General features: G+C 42.9%; 1 protein-coding gene across 1 annotated transcript in view; it reads left to right on the plus strand.

Moving 5' to 3' along the window:
- Positions 1 to 13,675: 13,675 nt before the first annotated feature.
- Positions 13,676 to 26,612, plus strand: part of LOC138784164 (uncharacterized) — a 29,121-nt gene continuing 16,184 nt past the window's right edge. Inside the window, exon 1 of the mRNA XM_069959676.1 lies at positions 13,676 to 13,753. The gene's annotated coding sequence lies outside the window, so the exon portion shown is untranslated. The remainder of the gene's footprint in view (positions 13,754 to 26,612) is intronic.

Below are 26,612 nucleotides of genomic sequence, written 5' to 3' on the forward strand. Positions count from 1 at the left end.
ACCTTGTGTCTGTATCTGGACCTTTCTCTTGCCTGTTGCTTTGTACTTTGGTGCCCGCTGTTGCTGACCCAGACTGTTGACTTTGATTGCATTATGTTTGGCTGTCTGTGTTATCCACCTACTTCAGTGTTGGAATTGGCACCGTGGTTGCTCGCAGTCGCCTAGGGCTGTCTTGTGGCAAGTAGGTAGGGACAGTGGGCAGGTTCAGATTAGCGCTCACTGTTCTTGTTTCATCTGCCTATCTTGCCAGTTTTCCGGTGCTAACATTCAGCTCTTCTTCTGAGATTGACACTTCAAGAGTCTCAACACCCTTCTGCGACAATGTACGCATGCCAGACTGACTAAGGTAACTAGAGATTTTGTCCTTAAAAGAGGCTATCTAGTGTAGCTGGATTAAGCCGTTAAACTGAGTAAAGGTTGGTTAGCTTTGGACATGAGTTAATTTTCAAGCAGATCATTTAAGCATGATCATCTTGCCAACCCCGCAAAGTGAGCGCAAGCAAGGAAGGGAGGCCACGGAATGGCCCTGCAACCCCATTGTCCCAGGACCAAACCCCAAAGGGCCCAAGCCCAGCAGGTGCTGCCGGCAGAGAAAGCTGTCACTAAGCAACACAATTGTGAACAAGGTCTTGCCACTGGCCACTGCACTGGAGATAGAATGGAAGGAATGAAGGTACTTACCATGTGTGCACAGGTGCTTCCTGCTAATTAGGGTCATATGGGTCTTACAAGAGGGGTGCTAGCACGCAGAAAAGGGAGAAAAGTAAAATATGGACATGGAGAGAAAGGAGCAGCTGTACCTCACACCTATGGCTGACACTAATGCCTCTCGGCTATATTTAAAAACCAACGCCAGGATGTTGGTATACAATTTGATCAAACCATATTGCCTCATGTACCACGTTCAGGCCTCCTGGTTCACATGAGTCCCTACACTAACTCCACACTGTGTCGGTCAGCGACCGCCAACCCTGCAAAGTGAGCACAAGCAGGGAAGGTAGGCCATGGAATGGCCCTGCAAACATACTGTCAGAGGACCAAACCCCAAAAGGCTCCCCCAAACCCAGCAGGCACCACCGGTGGAGAAAGCTGTCACCAAGCAACACAAGTGTGAACAAGGTCTTACCAATCGCCACTGCACCGGAGGTAGAATGGGAGGAATGGGAGGTACTTACTATGTGTGTACAGGTAAGTACCTCCCAGGAATACAGGACAACAGTAAGGAAAATGAAGCAAAACACAACACAATGTCTACCACTGTAGTGTACAAAGTAGTGAGTAGCGAAATGAATTAGATACGTCTCCTTCGGCGTGAAGTATTTTGGATCACTGAGCTTGAGACATTGAGTCCTAAAGGACTCAATGAAGCATGTAGCTTTAATGTGTTTTTTGTAAATACCATTGGAGTTTATCATTTTTTCCTCCTATTTTTGATCATGCGTGTGATATATGTTTAATCATTTGGGTAAAAATGTTATAGTATTGTTAATATGTATATTGTGCTTATAATTGCTTCCTTTGCCACATAAGGGTTAAGTTTGACTTACGTATATCAGACCAGCCACCCAGTACGTCCTTGCTAGAGATGAGCGAACCGGTTTTGGGTTCGAGTCGATCCGAACCCGAACGTTCGGTATTTGATTAGCTGGGGCTGCTAAACTTAGATAAAGCTCTAAGGTTGTCTGGAAAACATGGATACAGCCAATGACTATATCCATGATTTCCACATAGCCTTAGGGCTTTATCCAACTTCAGCAGCCACCGCTAATCAAATGCCGAAAGTTCGGGTTCGGATCGACTCGAGCATGCTCGAGGTTCGCTCATCTCTAGTCCTTGCGCATGAGGAAGGAGGAGTCTATCCTCCGAAATGTCCACAGGACACCAGGTGGACGCTTGGGTGTTTGGAACAGCCTGTGAGCGAAATTGTTGTACCCAGGACTAAGAAATAAATTCTTTATGGACTAACAGTTATTTTCATGGATTCCTTTCTTTTTTGGTGATCCGGACACAGGACTACAGCCCTGAAGTACTGAGGTACAGGTGTATTTTAAAAGTTTTTTTTCTCACTACTTTGTACACTATGTTGGTCTAATAGGATTTGTGGAGATGAGTAGAGATAAGCGAACCTCGAGCATGCCCGAGTTGATCCGAACCCGAACTTTCGGCATTTGATTAGCGCTGGCTGCTGAACTTGGATAAAGCCCTAAGGCTATGTGGAAATCATGGATATAGTCATTGGCTGTATCCATGTTTTTCAGACAACCTTAGAGCTTTATCCAAGTTCAGCAGCCCCAACTTATCAAATACCAAACGTTCGGGTTCGGATCGACTCGAACCCGAACCGGGTTCGCTCATCTATAGTAGTGAGTATTATTGCCTAAAGGCATACAGTGCGGATGTGCTATATTCCGTATTTAGTCAATGTCTACCACTACTATTATTTCTTTCAATTTCTCTTGTCTGTAGTACTACGGGTGGAGACACGACAGAAACGTTTTAATTTTCATATCCCACCTGTTCCTCTACTCAGTAATATAACAAAACAAAAGAAGAAAGAAAAAAGAAAAAGAGGAAGCAGTCCAAAAGAAAAGGCACAGCAGTGCTAGAGGGTCAAAAGCCCCACTAAAAGAGTGAGAGGTAGTAGAAAACCATGGGCTGGTAGCCCGCTACAGCAGCATCTATAAAACTAATAAAAACAGGCTTAAAGAACACATGACCTGCATGAAAAGACTATAAAAACTGGAAGGAACATGAGTATGGGTGCAGTACAGGATTATAAGTCTTCCATTACCACTAATAGTTCTCTATCCAACCCTTGACAAGGTAAAATCGGGAGGGGGCTAGGATGGGTAATAATGGGGAAGGGGAGTGGAGAGGGAGAGTTGGGAGGGCAAGGGGGGGATTTAAGGTGAGCTGTGGAACAGGAGATTAGAGAAAAGTACTCTACAGGCAATGAAAAGGGTACCTCAGATACATAAACAGATTACATAAACACATTATTGAGGCATTTTATGACACTAAAGAGGAGAGGAGACAGCGAAAAGGTAAAAAAGAAGGAGTACATAGTGCAAAAATTTTACCATGAGAGACATAACAACAGAAAAAAATGCCAAAAGTCCTCATGCGTACTGTTTAACTCCTCGCTGCATGCCAAAACCAGAGAACGTCCAAACTACTGATAGTTGAAATGTGGAGGAACCGTGCTTATCTCTTCAGAATAATGTCACTAGAGATCAGTGGAATAATGCAGCCAAAGTCCAGCCAAAGAAAAGGCATTATGGCATGTGCTTCGTCCAGATGACCATTTCTGGAAGGTAATTCTCACCTAGGACAGATTGTGATGTCAAGCTTCCTCTGGGAGCGCACTTGAATGGTCTGCAGCCGTTTCTCACTGCAACTCTCTATCAGAACTGCATCTAGGGTGATCAACTATGTTTACATCATAGTAGATTGGTTTTATCTACCCAGGTATAGCCAGTTAGGCAGCAGAAACGGTGGTACATTCTAAAATTGTAAGAGAGCCGCAGAATCGCCAGGGTGACGTAGCAGGATGGTAGAGGAATCTTTCCGTATTATAATGTGGAATGGATGTCCCCGGTAATAAGTAGCTCCCATTTCACAGAGTTTGGCTAGGAGTGGCTGAAGTAGACGTCTCGTGTAGAGCGTACGGGATGAGTCATCTGGATAGACCTGAGGCGTGGCCCCTTTGAAGTTAATTTGCCCATGATCACGAACGGCACAGAGTAGTATCTCCTTCACTGCATAGTAACGCAAGAGGCAGAGCACTTCTCGAGATCCAAAAGGCTCTGGAAACTCTGTGTATTCTGTTTATAGTTAAGGTGACATCAGGTGGGCAATTTGCAAGCATATTGAATAAAGCAAAGACCCTGGCTGCCAGATAATCAGCAGAGTTAAAGGGGCACTCCAGCGTGGGGGCACTTTTGCACTGGGATCCCCCCTCCTTTACTGACTGAGCGGACCAGAGATGTCACGTTTCGGGCCCGCGTCAGACACCCGGAAGCGACCGCAATGCGGGACCCGCCGCTCGAACCGAGGAGGTGAGTGGACATCTTTTCCCTCGGCCACCTCATCCCCGGTCCCAGCGCAAAAGTGCCCCCACGCTGGAGTACCCCTTTAAGCTTAGGGAGACCTTTTGGCCGGGTTCACACTGAGCAAAACTAGTGGAATTCCGCAGCAAAATTGTCTGCCGCGGAATGCCGTTAGCCTCCCTCCCATAATGTGAGTGTATGGGAGGCGCGCGCTGCTGTTCTCACACCGTCTCTCCGCGCTGAAGAATGAACATGTTCCTTCTTCAGCACGGACAGAGCAGGAGCGCGTGTCTCCCATAGACTCCCATTATGAGAGGGAGGCTAACGGCATTCCGCTAGTTTTGCTCAGTGTGAACCCAGTGTGAACCCAGTGTGTTCCCCCTCCCTCTATTTTCTTGGTCATCCAACTGTAGGGTCAATGCCTGCATATGGCGCTGTGACCTGTCTGCCTTCTGCTCCAAAGCAGTGATTCTGGAATCCAATGCATTAGTCACTGTTTCTGTCTCTGTAGCTCTATTACAAAGTTGCTCTATGTCTGCCTTGACAGACTCAATTGCCTGCTGCTGAGACTGCTCTATCCTCTGTACCATTGCACCTCGATCTCTCTAACTGGGGAGAGCTTGCATGAGTTCCCTCAGGATTTGCAAATCCACGTGAAGGGAAGATGGAGCCTCTTGATCAGAAGTGCGTATGAGGACTTGGGACCCTGAGCTGAGGGAACAGCATCCCATTCATCACCAATGAGTGACCAGGGCTGAGCTGCATTGGAAGAAGAGGTCTCACTCTGGGAACGACTGATCCACGGAGCTTTTCCAGACTGCTGCATAGGCGCCTTATTGGGTACAGGCACTGTGGTGGGGCTGTAAGACTGCCGGAACCTCTTCAAACTTGGGCGAAGGGAGGATGAGCAAGTCAGAGAGTGTGGGGGTCTTCTATGTGGGTCTCCTGCATTGTCTGAGCATCACCAGTAGGGGAAATGAGGACAGGCATCGGGGGGAAAGATGAAGCTGTGAGCAGAGCTCCAGGGAAGCATGTTTTTATAGTGCTATATTTAAGACACGCCCCCATTTACCATCACTCCTGGTCCTTCTTATTTTGAATTTCCTGCCGATTGCATCAGACAACTGACAGCTTGCTTAGCCAATTGGAGCCCTCTGACAACTTAGCAGAGGGGGCTGGCCCTCAGTGAAAATGTCATTGAAACAAGATGGCACCAGCCGTGGTCATCAGGGATCAGATTTGTATGTACTTTAATATTTCTGGGGGGAAGAGGGGGTGCTGGGCAGGGGAACGATAGGGAAGAGAGGCAGAAGGGTAAGGGTAAAAAAAAAAAATTACATAGTTATATAACTGCATTTTACAGTAAATACCTGAAAAAAAAACCCACTGGAATTGTCCTTTAAATACAGCAGCGAATAGGAAGAAAATTATACTTTTTGCATATTATTACGCTTACTGCTCCCATAATGCAATCAGGTAAAGTACTGTACCAAAGAGTATTACAGTACTGCATGACAAGCAGTTCACTGGTGGCAAAGAATAAATTACACATCATTGACCACATTTACAATTATTTAAGCGAGACAAGTGTTCAGGATTTTTTAAACAAGTGGACATAATCAGGAATGATGAAAAAAGCTTCTTGAATTGTGAAAGTACATCTAAAATAAAAGATACAAAGCAGCTCAAATCACATTATCATTGCCCTTCACTTCACTTCACTTTCTTAATCACCTTTAAAAAGTGTCTTAAAGTGTCACTATCATTTCAAGCAAAAAAAAAAAAAACTTCATACATACTTAGCGCTTCCTTACATACCTCCCAACTTTTTGGATGGCCAAAGATGGACACTTGTGGTTCACTCTAGGAACATTTTACAGACATTTCTATACTTTTTAATTCAAGGATTTATCCACTTATACAGGATCTGCTGCAGATTGATGCAATCACACATACAGGATCTGCTGAAGATTGATGCAATCACACATACAGGATCTGCTGCAGATTGATGCAATCACACATACAGGATATGCTGCAGATTGATGCATGCATTTAATTACATTTATATCTGCCAATCTGTAAGATCATGTATGTGTGACTCAGGGGCGGATTAACTTTACCATAGGCCCCGGGCTGTTCACCAAGCCTGGGCCCCCCCCCCCCCCCACCCCACTGTAACTATGGCAGCACTAGCCTGGCGTTCATAGTACAGGATAGATAATGTCATGATGTCCTGATTTGTGCAAAATTGCCATAAAAAACTGTAATTTTTTGCAAATCATGGCAGAAGTGTAGCCAGGAGACAGTACACCATTGAAAGTATAAGTCTTTTTGGGTGGTCATGGGCCCCCCAGGAGCTCAGGGCCCCGGGCTGCCGCCCAAAACGCCCCTATTATAATCCACTACTGGTGTGACTGCATCCTTAGGTCCCATTCACACATCAGCAACCCTGTATGTAATTGTAGACCTGCAACTGCAGACAGGATTACCAAAGTGTTTCAGTAACTGTTCGCATTTGCAAGGACCCACTGATTTAAATAGGTGACATGGAAGCACAATGGCTCAATCATTTTTTGTTGTGGCACAGATGATGTCCCCAAAATGCATTCGTAACACCTACAGATGTGTGTGTGGGGCCAAATGAACTGCATGTGTGACATGATGTGTGAAATGGGCCATCATGTCACATTAGTAGTGATGAGCGAGCATGCTCGTCCGAGCTTGGTACTCGATCGAGCATTAGGGTACTCGATGGTACTCGTTACTCGGACGAGCATCTCGCGATACTCGAGAAAATCTCATCATCCGTTTCCTGTAAGTTTGGGCGCTATTTCTCAGCCAATAAACATGCAGGAGACTCTTTGGTACATCCTGCGATCACGTGGGACCCACACATGTCGCCAGCAGCGATTGGTTGGCCAGATTAGATGGCTCGGCTCACATGCATGCTGGAAGAGATTAGGGACAGAGCTGCTGCTGGTCAGGGAGAGCTTTAGGGAGAGTATTAGCGTTCCAGTAGGCAGGGAATACTAGCAAAACAACCAAACAGCCATTGTAAGGGCTTCAAATCATTTTTAAATTGTATTACTACAGAATGCTGGCTGGGACTTGCAGTGCAGCTACCACGATTTCAGCAGCACACTGTGGTGATCGGCTGCTGGCAGAAAGGGGACATTAGGTGTTGCATACAGACCCCTAAGAAGTTCTCAGTACTATTTTATTGGGCCCTCTACTATATTTTCTGAATTCTGTATTTCTTACACAAGGCATATCTAAGTTCACTACTGCTTGCTTAGTGTAAAGGGGAGGGTCACAGAGTGTGTATAGGTGCAGCCACCAATAGATTGTATCCCACAGCTGTTGCTCAGAATTAGGCATAATGGTGTGATTAGGCAGCCACAGAGGCATCCATGCATGTTGCTCCTGCTGTTTCTTGTCCATTTCCGTGGTGTTTCTATCATTTTTTGAGGTTGACAGGTTTTCACACGACCTTCCCTCTACCAAACTTGGGTTCCCTGCAAAAATGCTCGAGTTTCCCATTGGCTTCAATGGGGTTCGTTACTCGAAACGAGCACTCGAGTATCGGGAGATATTCGTCTCGATTAACGAGCACCCGAGCATTTTAGTACTCGCTCATCATTACACATGAGTAATCTGAATATAACAATTTTTAGGATCCAACTTTCACCACATGATGGAATATTATGACATATCACTTCTTTGAGCAGAGAGCGGCGGCTGTGGAGGAGCGTGCGCTCTCCCATAGACCGACTTTGGGACACTGAGACAGGCAAGATTCCGCGCCAGAAAGGTGGAAGGGGGTGAGCGGCATCAGGCACAGTACAGGGAAGGTGTGGGGTGAGCGGCATTAGGCAAAGCATGGGGAAAGAGGAAGGGGGTGATACTGTATATAGCAAATACTTTACATTAGCTATGTGTTTAGTCTGTGAAGTTCACAGACTTGTATATGAGTGCGGGCTGTGTATGCTATCAATCACATGACATTGATATGGGGATAAAAAATCCTATAAAGAGAAGCATTACAATAGTTATTGGCACTAAGCTGATAACTAGAATCTGAGCTGGGCACAAGTTTGGGCTGTTATGGAGGACAGAAAGTCCATGGTCAGAAAGTGAATACAATCTGTAGCACAAATGACCAAGCTTACAAGATGAATGTTCTCACTACATAAAAATGGTGTCCGTCTTTCATTCAAGCTCCAAATGATGGCTGTCTACTGTGGTGTCCCACCACTGGTGTTTTTTGTCTCTCCTTTGCACCCCTCAAAAAGCTTCTCCCTCCAGGTTAAGTTGTAATGAAGGTATTTCTGGAGTTTCACCACTAGATGTCAGTATTATGTTTTTCTATGCAAGCACAGCTGAGAAGGTTTTTATGGGTTAAAGTGTCACTGTCGTTAAAAAATTTTCTGCAGAAATCAATAGTACAGGCGATTTTAAGAAACTTTGTAATTGGGTTTATTAGCCGAAAAATGAATTTTTTATCATGAAAAAGCAGTTTGAAGCTCTCCTTCTGTCTTCATTGTTCTCCTATGGAGAGAGAAAGTAGAGGCACCAAAACAGGACAACAAAGAGTTAATTTACATTCACATCACGGGCTCTCTCCTCTGCAGTCACCACTGACCTCTCTGACCTCTGAATAGCGCTGTGAATAGCTCCCCTGTTATCTTTTGTTCTCTGCTCTCTGCTGCTGCTAATCTCCCTCCTCCATCTGACTGAAGAAAAAACAGTCGAGATTTCCTGATTCTGAGCAGTGGATGACAAAAAGGAGAGGAGGGGGGACCTGGGAAAAGGCTTTTTAAATGCAGATAATGGCATATTTGCCTAATAAACCTAATTACAAAGTTTCTTAAAATGGCCTGGATTACTGATTTCTGCAAAAAAAAAAAAAAAAAAAAAACATTTAACAACAGTGACTCTTTAATGTTTTATTGTGTACAATGTACTTTTATTGGCCTATAGGAGGTGCTCTCTACTCTCAGACTATTATCTTTCTTCTTTCTCTTGCACACACACCTTTCCAACACTCATAGGGTAGATTACTTAGCCCCTGTAGGAAGTAGTTACTTGGTGGGGGAGGTAAAGTTGCAGCCTTTTCCAGATTGTCAGAGAGGACAGACACAAATAAGAAAGTCCCTGCTGTAACCAAGCCAGGGTCTGGCTTCTGCCAGGACCCTTGTCCTGGACCGAAGTCAGTTCAGTCAGTCTGGTCTAGTCTAGTCTGAGACACATGTGTACAGATATGGTTAGAGACAACCAGTTCTTCCAGTACTTCTACTCTTTCTACTATGCAGTGCTAAACACTTAAAGGGAAAAGAGTCTAGGAACATCCTAGCTCATGCCGTGAACCAGTCTAAAAAGTGCAGGGCAGTATCCTAAATCACAAGAGGAAGTAGCCTGGATAGGACAAAGCTACCAAGGGAGGTCTATGTATTCTATCTTGCAGTGCAGGTTACTAGGACCCCCCTGGAAAATTGACCCAGATAACCACTCTAAACACTGGGGCTTGTGTCACCCTAGTAGGATGACAACTAGGGTGACTCAACTATACACTGTAGGGCACAAAGTGGTCGGACTGAAGTCTATACACGGGTACAAGTAATTTCTCACTCTACAAATATTCTCTACAAGTACAGAGTACATTGCTACATTAAGTTAGGACTCCCTCAACAAGCTCTTCTCCTCTACTTCACCTTCAACTCTTCAAGTACTGCTACAACTACCTCTCTACTGTACTCTACTTCTTCAAGCACCTCCTCAGCACAACCAAGTGTAGCACTAAAGTTTGTGTATCTATTTTACCAAAAGGTATTGTACTACTAAGAGACTGCACAGTAAAGCTGTTCTATTTTTATATCACTGGGACTCAGTCATCTTTTCCTACGCACCAGCACCTAACCGCACACATTCTGGTATTTTTCCTCTTTCTGTGGGTGGCGGTAGCGATAGTCCAAGTGGGTCAATTGCCACTCAGTACTACCGTGACAAGAGCCCAAAGGACCCATCACAACCTAACAGGTCACCGACCATTTCTGGGGAGAACAGCCATCCACAACACAAAGCAGGTACCAACATCACACCTGTGTGCTGGACTAGTACTGGCGTCACGACAATACCACCTCTGGCAACACTAGCTACACTATCGGTAATGACGGCTGCAAATAATGATCGCAAACATTATTCGGCACATCATTTAGTGCTAAAATGAAGTGGGAAGATAGCCTGACTGAATACTGTAATTTCCTGCATATAAGACTACTTTTTAACCCAGGAAAATATTCTCAAAAGTCAGTGGTTGTCTTATACGCCAAGTGTCGTCATACAGGGCGGGTGCTGCAAAACTTCGGAACTGGACTGGAGAATCTGCGGTCACTGCATATGATGGGGGAAGCTCAAAAACAGCCGCATGCCCACCACATGCTGCAACTGTATGAAGGGCAGAGCAAGCTATAAGCGGCCAGGGTAAGAAAAAAAGAGATACAGTAGTGTCGTGCTGTGCCCAAAAAAACACACCTCTTTAAACCATCTGGCCCGCCCTTGTATCCTACCGGTATTACTGTAGCTCCTTCTCTGCCTCTCAGATCTTGCTGCTGTCTGATGTTTTTGATTTTTTTATTTTTTTTATGTTTTTTAATTTTTATTTGGCATGCGTTGGAAGAGGGGTAAGTCTCTTACGGTAAGTATATCCCAAACTCTATATTTTAACTGGAAAGTTGGGGCTCATCTTTTACACCCAGTCGTCCTATACACTGGAAAATACGGTAGGTGGCTACCAAGGGTTACCATTGGGAAGGGATGCGATTTAGATGTAAAAAATATAGGAGAGGTTTATCAAACATGGTGTAAAGTAAAACTGGCTCAGTTGCCCCTAGCAACCAATCAGATTCCTTTTTTCATTCCTTACAGACTCTTTGGAAAATGAAAAGTGGAATCTGGTTGCTAGGGACAACTGAGCCAGTTTCACTTTACACCATGTTTGATAAATATCTGTCTATCTATCTATTTATCTATCTATCTATCTATCTATCTATCTATCTATCTATCCATCTATCTATGCAAAAAAGGGGTCTGTGGAGCCTTAGTTGGAAGTCTCAAAACATGGGAATAGCCAGATATCCCTCTCTCCAGAGAAGAAAGCCTGTTGCCAAGGGGTGCCTCCTAGTGGGGAGAACACCAAACCACCCTGATACGTAGTCCCTCAGGTCCTTGCTCTGTTGCGAGCATTGGGACCTAAATAGGGAAACACCAGGGTGGCCCCTTGAGTTCAGTGATTGTTGTGTTTTGTTTGTCCATTTATCATTGCCCCAGTAGCCAGAATCCTGCTCCACACTGACAAGGGGCAAATACCCCGAAACGGCTGTCTGTGGATGGATGCCTAGCCTTGAGTGAGGACCTGAGGGACTACGTATTGGGGTGGTTTGGTGCTCTCCCCACTAGGAGGCACCCCTTGCCAACAGGCTTCCTTCTCTGGAGAGAGGGATATCTGGCTATTCCCGTGTTTTGAGACTCGCAACTAAGGTTCCACGGACCCCTTCTTTGCATATTCAAATTTTGCAGGGGGCAATCAGTGAAGACTCCTAAATGAGTACTCCATGGGGTTTTTTTTCCCTGTTTTCCTTGAGTTCAGTGATTGGTGTGTTTTGTTTATCTATCTATCTATCTATCTATCTATCTATCTATCTATCTATCTTTATACAGTTGGCTGTTAAGTTGCTTATACTGGCCACAAGTTGTCCCATCCCCTATATATATTTAAAATCATAGGGGAAATGCAAAAAGTTATCATATAGTTCTGAACTTTTAATATTGTTGAACTCCTAGGTAAACAATGTGCACATCACAGACATAGAAGAGATGGTGTGGATACAGTAACATGCTCTGACCCCGGCTAAGTAAATTGATCAGTTACAAAGTTCTTTACCAATTCCTGTATTAGTAATGGGTCTTCAGACATAAATCTACAAAAGCAGTAGTGATCTACTGAAGTCCTTCTATAAATACATGTTACCTATTCTACAGCCTGTTAGAAGATATTATTTTAACTCGATATTTAATTGCTGTGCTGCCTTTTAACCACAAAGACTGACAAGTTCTCAAAGTGGAAAGACTGCTATTATGTGAATCAAAGGCCCAACCACCAGCTGTGAGCCTCTGACTTTGAATCCATGATTCAGGCTTGGCTTGCTTGCATTCGTATTCACAAAGAAGATTTCTGGATCAGTAGCAATTTGGCACAGCCCTAGACAATTGATGTCCACTTCAGTGGACCGAGACTGCCTGTAATTGGTATGAAAGGGAAGTGTGACAGCTCAAAAAAAGTTACAAGACAAAGACACAAACATATTTTTTTAAGGCAAGATTGTTTTCAATTGCATCTAGGCATAAAACTACAGTCAGTCCAAGTGCCAATGTTATATTTTTGATGGGAAGATCAGAATCAAGATGTACAGTGAAACAAAACCATATACATTGTGCACAGTTAAAGAAAACCCTATAGTTACATAAGTTTACTGGTATACAGGAAAACAAACTGTCCAGTATACTGTGAGCATCTATTAATGCCAGCCAGTGTCAGTAATATTTTCCTTTTGGACAATACCTATGCGTTTCATGCATAATGCACTTGAGATTGACACATAACACTATGCATCTCAGCAGGCAGCTGGCCTTGTGAATGATAGCTCCACTGAATTTTACATGCTTACCTCCAAGGGTTCTTATTTTTTAATCCGCATCTTTGAATTGGTAATGTGAGAGGCAAATTATTCATTTTTTTCCATGTGCCTCAAAATCATCATATATTAACAGGGATTGTGGGTTTTGTATTCTTACCATGGTAAATTATATTGGAGAAATACAACACTCCATTATTTCACATTGAATAATTACAGAATTATGTGCAGTGCAATGAGGAGAATTGGCACCGACTAGGTCAATGATAGACCACTTTTTATGTACAAGAAAACGGTAAAATAGCCTATGATTCATTGACAGGGGAAACATCTTAGAAGGCCAAAGGAGATAGGAGGATAGCCTTCCACTCATGTTCTAGATTCTGGAATTGTGGGCTCCAGCAATTGCCACACCTGGGTAAAGAACATTGACGTCACAATGGAGCCATGGAGTCGTAGGGTTCATGGCAATGTGTGCATGGAATATATATCCTTTCTACAGGTTATTTGGCTTTCTATGGAATTAAAACATATTACATATGGTATTTATCATTTCATCTCAACTGGGGACAAGACTGATTGAAGTGATCACAATATATGTAGAGCACTGAGGGACAGGTTTATAACTTATATGCAGTATATACCAGAGAAGGGTAGAGTCTCAACAAGATTAAGGTAAATAGTAAAACTGTTCAGTGTACAGTATAAGTATGCATAATCTGACAGCAGCTTCCTGTGTACCACACAGAGCTTCAATAAGACTCCCCTCCTCCAGGCTGCCCTGCTCTGTGGTAAGATGGCCGACATTGAGGAGCATGTGACCATACTCAACCCCAGTGTCCACCACTGAGCCTGTATATGTCTATGGAGGACACAGAGGGTGGGACATAGTCACATGCTCCTCCATGTCAGCCATCTTATAGACTCACCACAGAGCAGGGCAGCACAGCCTGGAGGAGGGGAGTCTGATATTAGTTCTATCAGGTACACAGGGAGCTGCTGTCAGTATATACAGTGAGTACACTTACTAATACTGTACACTGAGCAATTTTACTGTAAAGTGGCCAACCCCTTCAAGTTATGCAGTCCCTGATTTTGAGAACTATAGACCGTTTTCATGGTATGGTTTTTATAGTATCGATGTTTATTTTAGGCAACATTACAGATGACTGGGAAAACTACATTTTTGGCCAGTTCATTGACATAAAGGCAGTAAATCATCCTACTGCTTCAGATGAAACAGCCTTACACAGAGGACCCATTTATTCTTTTCAGTTTACGCCTCCACATTCATTTCTATTGGCGGATAACATGATGGTGACATCACATATGCTATTTATATGAAGGGAGGACTTAGGTTTTTAAATATATATATATAAAGCAAATTACTATATGTGTATGTGCCCTGCACAGTGCAGAATGAGGCTAACAAGTGAATTTCTCAGCTTGCTCTTGTCTACTGCCATAAATGATTGTTTCCATTAAGTCATGTATTGTTCTGCTTCATTCATTCTATCTGTCTTTCTTAATTTATTTCCCTTTTTATATTCTTAATTTACTTTGGTCATTTCCAACTTTATGGCTCCACATTCATATATTGCTTGTCCTCACTTCAGTGGTGCTCTCCGACCTCCTCATTCCCAGCAACAGCATGGGGTCCACACAATGTGAGTGTAGTCACTGCTGCTGATGTGTTAACTGCAGCCTATAAAGTGCAAAGTGGGGGAGGTGAAGTCATTCTGGCAGATATGTTACTGAGACAAGAGGAGGTCAAGGGAAATATCCTTAGAGGGGAAAGATACAATCTTTCCATTTTCACTTTCAATATAATTATATCCACCCTAAGTACTATATAAATAGTGAGATGTGTGCGCTCTAGTAGTAGAAAGGCTAAAATAGCATCCATTCAAAAATCCATTTCTGTTAGTCATAAGTAATATATATATATATATATATATATATATATATATATATATATATAAATATATATATATATATATATAGCTTATATTAATTTATATTTCTATAATTTATGATTTATATGTGATGTATATAATTTATAAATAAATTATAATCTACTTTGTCATTATAAAAAAAAAGCATGTTTTATAAAACAATGCAAAAGGAAACATTGATGTCCCTATCATCCAATATATTTCTATTTGTTAAGTCAAGGCTTTCCATAGCTACTTTGTATGTTAATAACCTTAATTTTAGGCAATTTAACAATGCTTTGTCGTTAGCCATACAATATATCATATATTCAACATTTTGCTTTTGAATGGATTTTGACATTGTATTTTTATCTTTTTTTGCCTAAGGTATTTCTTTAGGAGGTCTGGTACATGATCTGTATTTAGGGGTCTAAGCTTTTTGTATATCATTTGTTTAATATTCTGTGGTTTAGGGGGTCTGATCTGACACCTGTATTTGGTTTAGCAGGTCTGATCTAAGGGTCTGTATTGATTTGGGGGTGTGATGGATAGGTTTTTCTGCACTATTTGTGATTCCAATATGCTGTGGCATGCTGCATACAAATGAGTGAACAGGTGAAAAAAAGTCTTTTTTGCCAAAGCAGGTTGTAAATAATGAGCATCTTCATTATTTTTGAGGTCATAGTTAATTACAGACATTAATTCTATACGGTGTGTGTGCACTGCTGGCCAATTTTTCCATTGGCTCCAATGAAGCACAATATTTATTGAAAATACGGCTGTATATTTTGTTATTTTACTGTGTGTGAACTTAGCCTTACAGTAGTCAATAATAATACTGCTATAAATTTATTATTAATATACTCAGTCCTTTATAAAACACTATAATGAAGCTAGAGAACACCTATGAGCAATGTCAAATAAAAAAGATGGGCTAGATTTTTTTTTTTTTTTTGAGAAAGTAAAGAAATGTTTTATTTTCTTCCCATTGCAGGAGCCGTACTTTATTTGGTAATTAATTTTTGCTGACAAAGTATATTGCTAATAATCTTTGGAAAGCTCATACTTTCGTTTGCTAATTGTTCAGTGTAGTTTCATATCATTCATTCTTTTGCTGGGATCAAATGGAGTAGAGCAGTATCGATCGTTGTAATGATAGTAACCAATGATAATCGTCCTGTGTACTATGCCAATCAAGATCAGGTTAACGATAAACAATCTCATTTGCAATCGTTTATCGTTAATTGTTAGAAATCGCTTCATCTAATAGGCCTTAGGCTGTCTCTAGAAGAAAGTGCATATGTTTTTCTAATGCTGGACAACCCGTTTATGATTGACTAGGTCCCATTATAAGAAGTATATACCTAGGAGAGGCCTCTAGTTGCTGCCATAAACAGAGGTTATAAGTGTGGTCTGACCATGTAAAGTCTCAATTGCCAAAGAAAACTAATTTATTAAACTAAATTAAATAAATAAAAATGGATACCTTAACCCCTTAAGGACCGGGCCTGAAATGGCCTTAAGGACCGGAGCAAATTTTATGAATTTGACCAGTGTCACTTTATTCATTAATAACTTCGGGATGCTTTTACCTATCCGGCTGATTCTGAGATTGTTTTCTCGTGACATATTGTACTTCACATTTCTTGTAAATTGGAGTCGATACTTATAACGAATCTTTATGAAAAAACCCAAAATAGCGTGAAAAATTGTGAAAAAATGCATTTTTCCAACTTTAAAACTTTTCTGCTTATACAGAAAATGGTTATACCACATAAATTATATATTAAATAGCATTAGCAACATGTCTACTTTATGTTGGCGGCATTTATTAAACTATATTTCATTTTTTTTAGACAATAGGAAGCTTAAAACATTAGCAGCAAATTTCCAAATTTTCAGTAAAATTTCAAAATCAGATATTTTTAGGGAACTGTTCAGGTTTAAAGTGTATTTGAGGGGACTGTGTGTTAGAAAGCCCCACGAAGCACCCCATTTCAGAAACTGCACCCCCTAAACTCTGCAAAAGCACATCCAGAAAGTTTTTTAGCCCTTTAGGGGAGTCACAGAAATAAAAGCTAAGTGTGTAAGAAATTTGAAAATTTTAATTTTCTGTGCAGAGATTTTATTGTAATCCAATATTTTTCATAATTATAAACCTATTACCAGAGAAATGCACCCCAATATTGATTGCCCCGTTTCTGCAGTTTATAGAAATACCCCATATGTGGCCCTATTGCGCTATTTGACGCAACCACAAGCCTCAGATATAAGGGAGCGCCTAGTGAATTTCAATGGCTCCGTTATTTTTGGTCATTTTTGACTGTACCACTTCAGGTTGGCAGAGGCTCTGGGGTGCCAAAACCTAAAAAACACCCCTAAAGGGACACCATTTAGAAAACTACACCCCTCAAGGAATGTAACAAGGGGTGCGGTGAGCATCTGGACCCCACAGGTGCTTCACAGATTTTCTAAACAATATGGCTTGAAAAAAGACTAAAGTATTTTTTACACTAAAATGTTGTTCTAGCCTTCAATTTTTCATTTTCACAAAGGGATAAAAGGAAAAAAAAAAAACACAAAACATGTAGCGCAGTTTCTCCCGAGTACGGAAATACCCCACATGTGGACATAAAGTGCCAAGCGGGCGCAGGACGAGCCTCCAAAGGGAAGGAGCGCCAATTGGCTTTTGGAAGCTGGATTTCACTGGAATGGATTTCAAGGGCCATGTCGCATTTACAGAGCCCTCGTGCTGCCAAGACACTGGAAACCCCCCACAGGTGACCCCATTCTGGAAACTACACCCCTCAAGGAATCTAACAAGGGGTGCAGTGAGCATATGGACCCCACTGGTGACGGGCACAAATGTGGAAAAATGTGACGTGAAAGTGAAAATTTTCATTTTTTCACTTTCATGGCACAAATGTGCCCGTCATCCAGGGGTCCATATCCTCACTGCACCCCTTGTTAGATTCCTTGAGGGGTGTAGTTTCCAGAATGGGGTCACTTGTGGGGGGTTTACAGTGTTTTGGCAGCACAAGGGCTCTGTAAATGCGACATGGCGTTCATCATCCATTCTAGCCAAATCCAACCTCTAAAATCCAAATGGCGCTCCTTCCCTTCAGAGGCTTGCCCTGCACCCACATGGCGCTTTATGTCCACATGTTGGGTATTAACAGACTCGGGGGGAAATTGCTCTACACATTTTGTGGTTTTTTTTCTCTTTTAACCCCTTGTGAAAATGATAAATTCAAGGCTAGACCAACATTATAGTGTAAAAAATTTAATATTTCATTTTCACGCCACATTGTTCCACATTTGTGCCCGTCACCAGTGGGGTCCATATGCTGACTACACCCCTTGTTACATTCCTTGAGGGGTGTAGTTTCCATAATAGGGTCACTTGTGAGGGGTTTAACTGTCTTGGCAACACAGGGGCCTTTTGAATGCAACATGGCCCCTCGAAATCCATTCCATCCAAATCCAGCCTTCAAAAACCAAATGGCGCACCTTCCCTTTGGAGGCTTACCCTGCACCCGCATGGCGCTTTATGTCCACATGTGGGGTATTTCCGTACTCAGGGGAAATTGCTCTACACATTGTGTTTTTTTTATCTTTTAACCCCTTGTGAAAATGAAAAAATCAAGACAAGATCAATGATTTAGAGTAAAAATTAAAAAAAAATTACACTAAATGTTGGTCTAGCCTTGATTTTTTTCCATTTCCACAAGGGGTTAAAAAAGAAAATGAACACAAAACGTGTAGGGTAGTTTCCCCTGAGTACGAAAATACCCCACATGTGGACATAATTTGCCATATGGGCACAGGGCAAGTCACCAAAAGGACAGAGCGCCATTTAGAGGCTGGAATGGGGGATGGAGGCCATGTCGCAATTACAAAGCTCCTGTGCTGCCAGAACAGTAGAAACCCCCCACAAGTGACCCAATTCTGGAAACTACACCCCATAAGGAATCTAACAAGGGGTGCAGTGAGCATATGGACCCCACTAGTGATGGGCACATGTGTAGAACATGTGCCGTGAAAATAAAAAATACCATTTTTTTCATTTTCACGTCCCAAATGTGGCCGTCACCAGGGGGCCATATACCCACTGCCCCACTTGTTAGATTCCTTATGGGGTGTAGTTTCCAGAATGGGGTCACTTGTGGGGGGTTTCTACTGTCCTGGCCGCACAGAGGCTTTGTAATTGCATCATGGCATCCTCTAATGGGAATGGAGGCCATACCTATTTAGCTGGGGAAAAGGGACAATTCTAATTTATTTGGGGGTATTAGGCCAATTATTAGTTTATAAGGTTGAAAATGACAGGTGTCCATCAAACTCAATCTGTGTTGATCCAGAGGAAGGCAAAAACCCCTCGTGAGGCAGACGACAGTAGCCTCATCACAGGGGAAAAATTCCTTCCCGACTCCATAATGGCGATCAGAATAATCCCTGGATCAACGTGACCCCTGAAATAGGAATAAGGGACAGAATTTAGATAATGTAGAACCCCAGTGACGTGTGGTGCGCCTTGGAGCGATCCAGTATGCAGAGGCCGGGGGGATCAGGACAGGTGTCACACTGGAAAATGTTGTCCTTCCTGATCCCCCTGTTACCCCACACTCTGCACTTCTTCTGGGGTCTCCCTTTCTCCAGTGTGGGGGACGTCACCTGGAAAATGTTGTCCTGGTGCGATACGGGGTCCTTCATATCCAGAAGTGCTGGGTCCGCTCCATGGCTGCTAAATATTAGGGCTCTATTACTACTTCTGATATGTTCGGGTCGTGCCGCAAGCTACAGTAGCTCAGGCAGCGAGGGACCGGAAGAGGGGGTGCTGGTATAAAAGTTATCCCCGTACAGGTGGTGACCTTTATCCAGCAGTGGGAAGATCAGTTCCCGGACGATGTCCCCACTTGTTCCGAGGATGGGGGGGGAGGGGGAATCTGGGGGCTGGATTCGAGTGTCCCTTCCTTCATACACTCTAAGGCTGGGTTCACACACAGTATATTTCAGGCAGTATTTGGTCCTCATGTCAGGTCCTCATAGCAACCAAAACCAGGAGTGGATTGAAAACACAGAAAAGCTCTGTACACACAATGGTGAAATTGAGTGGATGGCCGCCATATAACAGTAAATAACGGCCATTATTTCAATATAACAGCCATTGTTTTAAAATAACAGCAAATATTTGCCATTAAATGACAGCCATCCACTCAATTACAACATTGTGTGAACAGATCCTTTCTGTGTTTTCAATCCACTCCTTGTTTTGGTTGCTATACAGCCTCAAATATACAGCCTCAAATATACGTAGTGTGAACCCAGCCTCAGGGTACGTGCACACTGCGGAATCGCGAAGGATAACCCTTTGTGCATTCCGCAGTTGGCAGCCGCCGGCGGACTGATGCAGGCGCACGTCTCCGTCCGTGTCGTAGACTCCATTCTATGCACGGGCGGATTCCGCTCTGCGTCCAACGTGTTGATGGAATGACGGATGATGGAATCCGCCCATGCATAGGATAGAGTCTATGACACGGGCGGAGACGCGCCCCTCCATCAGTCCGCCGGCGGGTGCCAGCTGCGGAATGCACGAAGGGTTATCCTTCGCCATTCCGCAGTGTGCACGTACCCTAAATCTGTAAGTGTACCCTGAGGTACTCTCACAGAGTTTGTAGAATTTCACGCCATACCGTCATCTCTTATTGGGACGGTACTGGCAGAAAAGACGTGTCTGGGGGGCAGCGTACGCTACGCTACTCCCAGACACGTCACTGGATGATGAGGAGGATGAGGATGAATGGAGGAACAAAGGACCCCCCATTCATCCTCACTGGCTGTTTCGGTGTCGGAGGCAATAATAACGTATGCGTCCGATAACGAAAACACCCTGGGGGCCATCTTTATATGGGGATTGGTATATGGGGTATGTAGTGGTGTAGTGTAAAACTTTATTCAATGTAGTGTGGTGTAATGTAGTGTTTTTTACGTGTTTTTTACAGTAAGTATACAAAAAAAACCTACGCCAAAAATGGTGTTGCTGATAAATGCCGCACTTATGTTCGGCACTTATCAGCAGACCGTGGCAGTAGGATATAAAAAAAAACCACCCTACTCCAAAAAGGAGGAGTTGCTGATTAGCAGCGCACTTTCGTGCGATGCTGATCAACACTCAGCGGCGATAGGGTGCGGAAAATAGAAAAAAAAAAATTGGGGGAAAAAAAATTTTTTTTTACTACATTCTGAACATCCCTGTAGTGGTTGATACGTGTATTACACTTATCAGCCGCTAGGGGGCAGCAGAGCGCAAGATCCGAAAATAGACGACGCTGGAGCCGGAAAAATATGAAAAAAGACGACGCTGGAGCCGGAAAAAGCCGATCGGGACTCACGGAAGAAGCCGAAGTCCCGACAAGATGAAGAGGACGCCGGGAACCCGGAAGACGCCGATCAGGACCCCGGGACAGGTGAGTAATGTACAAATACCTGCTCTGGACCCCTCAGCTACCTAGCTGAGGGGTCCGGAGCAGGTATTTATTACTTGTGGGGACTTTGTGACCACCATTACTTTTTACAGTAATGGCGGTCGGTGCCGTCCTCGGACAGCACCGACCGCCATTTTTTTCCGGGTCATCGGGCCACCGATGGCCCGGAAAGGTTCCGATCGCCGCTATGGGCTTATCAGCCAATAGCGGCGATCGTCGGCATGGGGGGGGGTTAACAACCCTCCATGCCGACAGGGAGAGATGGCCTGCTATGTATTATAGCAGGCTATCTCCCCCGATCGGGACCCGGCCGGCCGCGGCGCCCGTTTAAAGGGCCGACGTACCGGTACGTCATGGGTCCTTAAGTGACAGTGATCCATGACGTGCCGGTACGTCATAGGTCCTTAAGAGGTTAAAGCGTAACCGTCATTTCAGGGTCATTTTTCTGAAAACATTAAATATCAACAGTTCAAGCGATTTTAAGAAACTCTGTAATAGGTTTTATGTACTAAAAGAGTTTCCTTCTGTACTAAAAAAGCAATCTCCCAGCCCCCCCCATCACATCAAATGAAGCAGGATTTCTGTGTCCATTATGTGACTATGGAGAGGGGAGGGGCTGTTAGGAGTGACTGAGCACTGAGCAGTCCTGCACAGCATAACACCCTGCAATCTTCTCTCAGTAAGTTCATAGATAAGCACTGACCTTTCTGACCCCAGAATCCTGCGTTTTCATGTCACCTGTTCCTGCTCCCTCATCTCCCTCGGCCCCTCCCCCCTCCATAAGGATAGAATGGAGAGAGCAGAACCCGTCTTCACTGGCTTCTCTGTAATGAAGACGTGTTTGCCTGATAATGCACAGATAAGAAGTCAGGGGGGGGGAGGCTGGGAGATTGCTTCTTGAGTACAGAAGGAGGCTTTTTTGGCTGATGAAACCTATTACAGAGTCTCTTAAAATCGCTTAGACTACTGATTTCTGCAATAAAAAAAACGTGACAGTTACGCTTTAAGTTACAGTCCATGCATGGTTTTCAAAAAGAATTTCAAATCTGAATTATCTAACCACAAAACAATTTTCCATTTTTCTTCAGTCTATTTGAAATTAGCTTTTTGGCCCATAAAGCATAGTGGTGTTTCTGGGTTACATTGATATATGGCTTCTTCTTCCCATGATAAAGCTTTAGGCTATGTTCACTAAGCGTATAAACAATGGCCGTCATTTGGCACCCAAAACAACAGCCGTTGTTTTGAGGATCAAACAAGGGACATTGTTTTACATGAAAATTGCATTGATTTCTATGTACATATGTCAATTATTTCCACAGCTGTAACGAACAACAGCCTTTGCTCAATACACTGTGTGAACAATAGTGGTTGTTTGCATTGACTTCAACGCAACACATTTTTCTTCGACAAGAACGGCTGTTGTTTTAATCGCAAACAATGGCCGTTCTTGTCATAAAAAAATACATTGTGTGAACATAGCCTTAACATGCATTGGAGGATTGCATGCAATGTTGACTGCCTTGCCCTTTGCACACATGAATTTCTCCTGAATCTCAGATTCTTTTGATGATATTATACACTTTAGATAGTGGGATGTTCAATTTTTTTTAGACCTTGATTTCCTTCTGCGAGACTTTACTCAGTTATGTGGTTTAGTTGCATATTGCTGTTTTTTTTTTTCAAAATATTTTTATTGGATTTTTCAAATGTTATCAATAACAATACAGTTACATATCAAAGGAAGATATAAATAGGATACATACAATATAGTAAGTTTGAAAATAATTTTGCTATAAAGAACAATAGAATCTAAAGAACAAAAATGAATGCTCTACAGCAGTGATTTTCAACCTTTTTTGAGCCGCGGCACACTTTTTATACTTAAAAAATCCCGGGGCACGCCACCAACCAAAATGGCACAAAATGACACTAAAACAGTACATATTATACATATAGTTAATAATATAGATTCTAAATGTATTTATACTCAGTGTGAAACCTGGGCCTGTTTTCTTCCCCTCCCTGTGCTTCTCTCCTGTGCTTCTCTCCACCATACTTCTCCCCCCTATTTCTCTCCTGTGCTTTTCTCCACCATACTTCTCCCCCCTGCTTCTCTCCTGTGCTTTTCTCCCCCATGCTTCTCTCCTGTGCTTCTCTCCACCATACTTCTCTCCCCCCTGCTTCTCTCCACCAAACTTCTCTCCCCCCTGCTTCTCTCTGCTGTTTCTCTCCCCCATCCCCATGTTTCTCTCCCCCCTGCTTCTCTCCCCTGTTTCTCCCCCACCCCCAGGTTTCTCTCCCCCATTGTTTTACAGGGGCACCATAGTTTGGGGAACTTTCCCCGCGGCACACCCGACCATGTGTCGCGGCACACTAGTGTGCCACGGCACACTGGTTGAAAATCACTGCTCTACAGAATAGAAAGAAATATATAGTTACATAGTTAAAACGGTTGAAAAAAGACACATGTCCATCAAGTTCAACCAAGGAGGGGATGGATGTAGGGAAGGGGGAGGGGTGATAGGTTCTATACATATGCATTTATATTATTTTGCTCTAATAACTTGTCTAGCCCTGTTTTGAAGCCCTCTACTGTTTTTGCTGTGACCAGATCCTGTGGTAGACTGTTCCACAGATTCACAGTTCTCATTGTAAAGAAGGCTTGTCGCCTCCGGAGATTGAACCTTTTTTTCTCCAGGCGGAGGCAATGCCCTCTTGTCCTTTGAGGGGGTTTTCCTGGAACATCTTTTCCCCATATTTCTTGTAGGGGCCATTTATATATTTAAATAAATTAATCATATCTCCCCCTTAAATGTCTCTTCTCCAGACTAAACAAATTTAATTCTTTTAATCTCTCCTCATAACTAAGATGCTCCATTCCCCTTATTAGTTTAGTTGCCCGTCTTTGTACCCTCTCCAGCTCTAGAACGTCCTTTTTATGAATCGGGTTCCAAAACTGGACAGCATACTCCAGATGAGGCCGCACCAAAGCTTTATAAAGCAGTAATATTATATCCCTGTCCGAGAGTCCATGCCTGTTTTAATGCATGACAATATCCTGCTGGCCTTAGAAGCAGCTGACTGACATTGTGTGCTGTTCTGTAGTCTATTATCTACAAGTACACCCAGATCCTTTTCCATCAGTGACTCTCCCAGAGTAACTCCCCCAGGACAAAGGATGCATGTGGGTTATTAGTCCCCATGTGCATAACTTTACATTTATCCACATTGAACCTCATTTGCCAAGTGGACGCCCAAACACTCAGAGTGTCTAAGTCATCCTGTAACATCTGCACATCCTCCATAGACTGTACTGGACTACAAAGCTTGGTGTCATCTGCAAAGATAAATATGTTCCAAGGAAAAAAAGGGGACTGAAAAAATTGGACTGCACCTCACAAATAGCATGAATAAATAGAAATTTTATTTTACATAAATGCCAGGGACAAACAAAAAACCATAAAAACAATTAAAATACCACCAAGCCACTGTCCCGGATCCGGCCGAGTGGAACCCAACTCACTGAACAATATCTTATGTGATGACCATGATCTCCATCCAAAAATGAATAAATAAATAAATAAATAAATGAATAAACCGATATATCCTTTAAGACAAATTGATGTATGCAATGACCAAACACAAATGTGTGCCAAATCCTATTTGCTAAAACACACTATCAGGTAAATCAGTACATAATAACAATGCAAACAGTCAAAGTGCAAGTGCAAAAAAGTGCAAGAAAGTGCAAGAGATTAGTATAATACAACCAACATGGCCATCAGTGTGTTTTAGCACATAGGATTTGGCACACATTTGTGTTTGGTCATTGCATACATGAATTTGTCTTATAGGATATATCGGTTTATTCATTTATTTATTTATTCATTTTTGGATGGAGATCATGGTCATCACATAAGATATTGTTCAGTGGGTTGGGTTCCACTCGGCCGGATCCGGGCCAGTGGCTTGGTGGTATTTTAATTGTTTTTATGGTTTTTTGTTTGTCCCTGGCATTTATGTAAAATAAAATTTCTATTTATTCATGCTATTTGTGAGGTGCAGTCCAATTTTTTCAGTCCCCTGGGTTGTTAGGACTTGCACTCATTTACTGGTTGGTTCCTTGGTGCCAGTCAATATAGTATTATCTGCAAAGATAGAAACATTGCTGTTAATTCCATTCTCAATATCATTAATAAACAAGTTATACAGAAGAGGGCCCAGTACTGACCCTTGGGGTACACCACTTATTACCAGGGACCATTCGGAGTAGGAATCATTGACCACCACTCTCTGGTTTCGATTATTAAGCCAGTTTTCAATCCAGTTACACATTAAACTTTCCAAACCGATAGACTTTAACTTACCCATCAGACGTCCATGAGGAACTGAGTCAAACGCTTTTGAAAAATCCAGGTACACGATATCCACAGCCGCGCCGCCGTCCAGGCTTCTACTTACCTCTTCATAGAAACATATTAGGTTGGTTTGACAGCTTCTGTCCTTAGTAAAACCATGCTGGTTATCACTTATAATACTATTAGCCACTACTAGCCACTACTATTAGCCACTTCCAGTCTATGCCCTGAAGTTCAGCCCTTTTTAAAATTGAGAGTTTTGGCCCTACCAACATGTTTTTCTTTTCTACACTTTAAGCTAAAAGTCATTATATTGTGGTCACTATTACCCAGGTGTTCATGGACAGTGACATCCCCAACCAGCTTAGCGTTGTTAGAAATAACCAGATCCAACAAGGCATCACTTCTAATTGGCTCCTCCACAAACTGTCACAAATTATCCTGCAAGAGGTTAAGAAATTCCCTCCCCTTTGTGGTTTTAGCTGAACCGTGACCCCAATCTATATCTGGGTAGTTGAAGTCCCCCATTACCACTACTGTCCCCTCCCGGGCAGCCCGCTCTATTTGTCTATTCAACTGACCATCTATCCCCTCAGTAATGTTGGGGGGTCTATAGATTACACCAAGAATAATATTTTCACTCTTTACCTCCTTCTGTAGTTCTACCCATAATGCTTCCACATCATCACAGTCATCGCCCACTATTGCATCTTTTACACTCACTTTAATATCACTTCTGACATACAGACATACTCCTCCTCCCCTTCTGCCCACCCGGTCCCTTCTGAACAATGCAAATCCCTGAATATTGACAGCCCAGTCATGTGAGGAGTCCAGCCATGTCTCAGTCACACCAACCACATCAATGGACTCCTCCAGAACCAAGGCCTCTAGCTCCCCCATCTAACTGGCTAGACTTCTGGCATTAGTAACCATACACTTTATATTACCATCGAGTTTAACCGCTTCATTATAAGAAATAGGATTTATTACTGTGCTGTGGCTACAATCATCCCCACTGCTCATCTGCAACATATGGATCTCCCTATCCACTGGTCTTATCCTCTATCTTTAATATAATTAAGGGACTCTG

The sequence above is a fragment of the Dendropsophus ebraccatus genome, chromosome 2 (assembly GCF_027789765.1).
Source record: "Dendropsophus ebraccatus isolate aDenEbr1 chromosome 2, aDenEbr1.pat, whole genome shotgun sequence".
NCBI classification, from domain to species: Eukaryota; Metazoa; Chordata; class Amphibia; order Anura; family Hylidae; genus Dendropsophus; species Dendropsophus ebraccatus.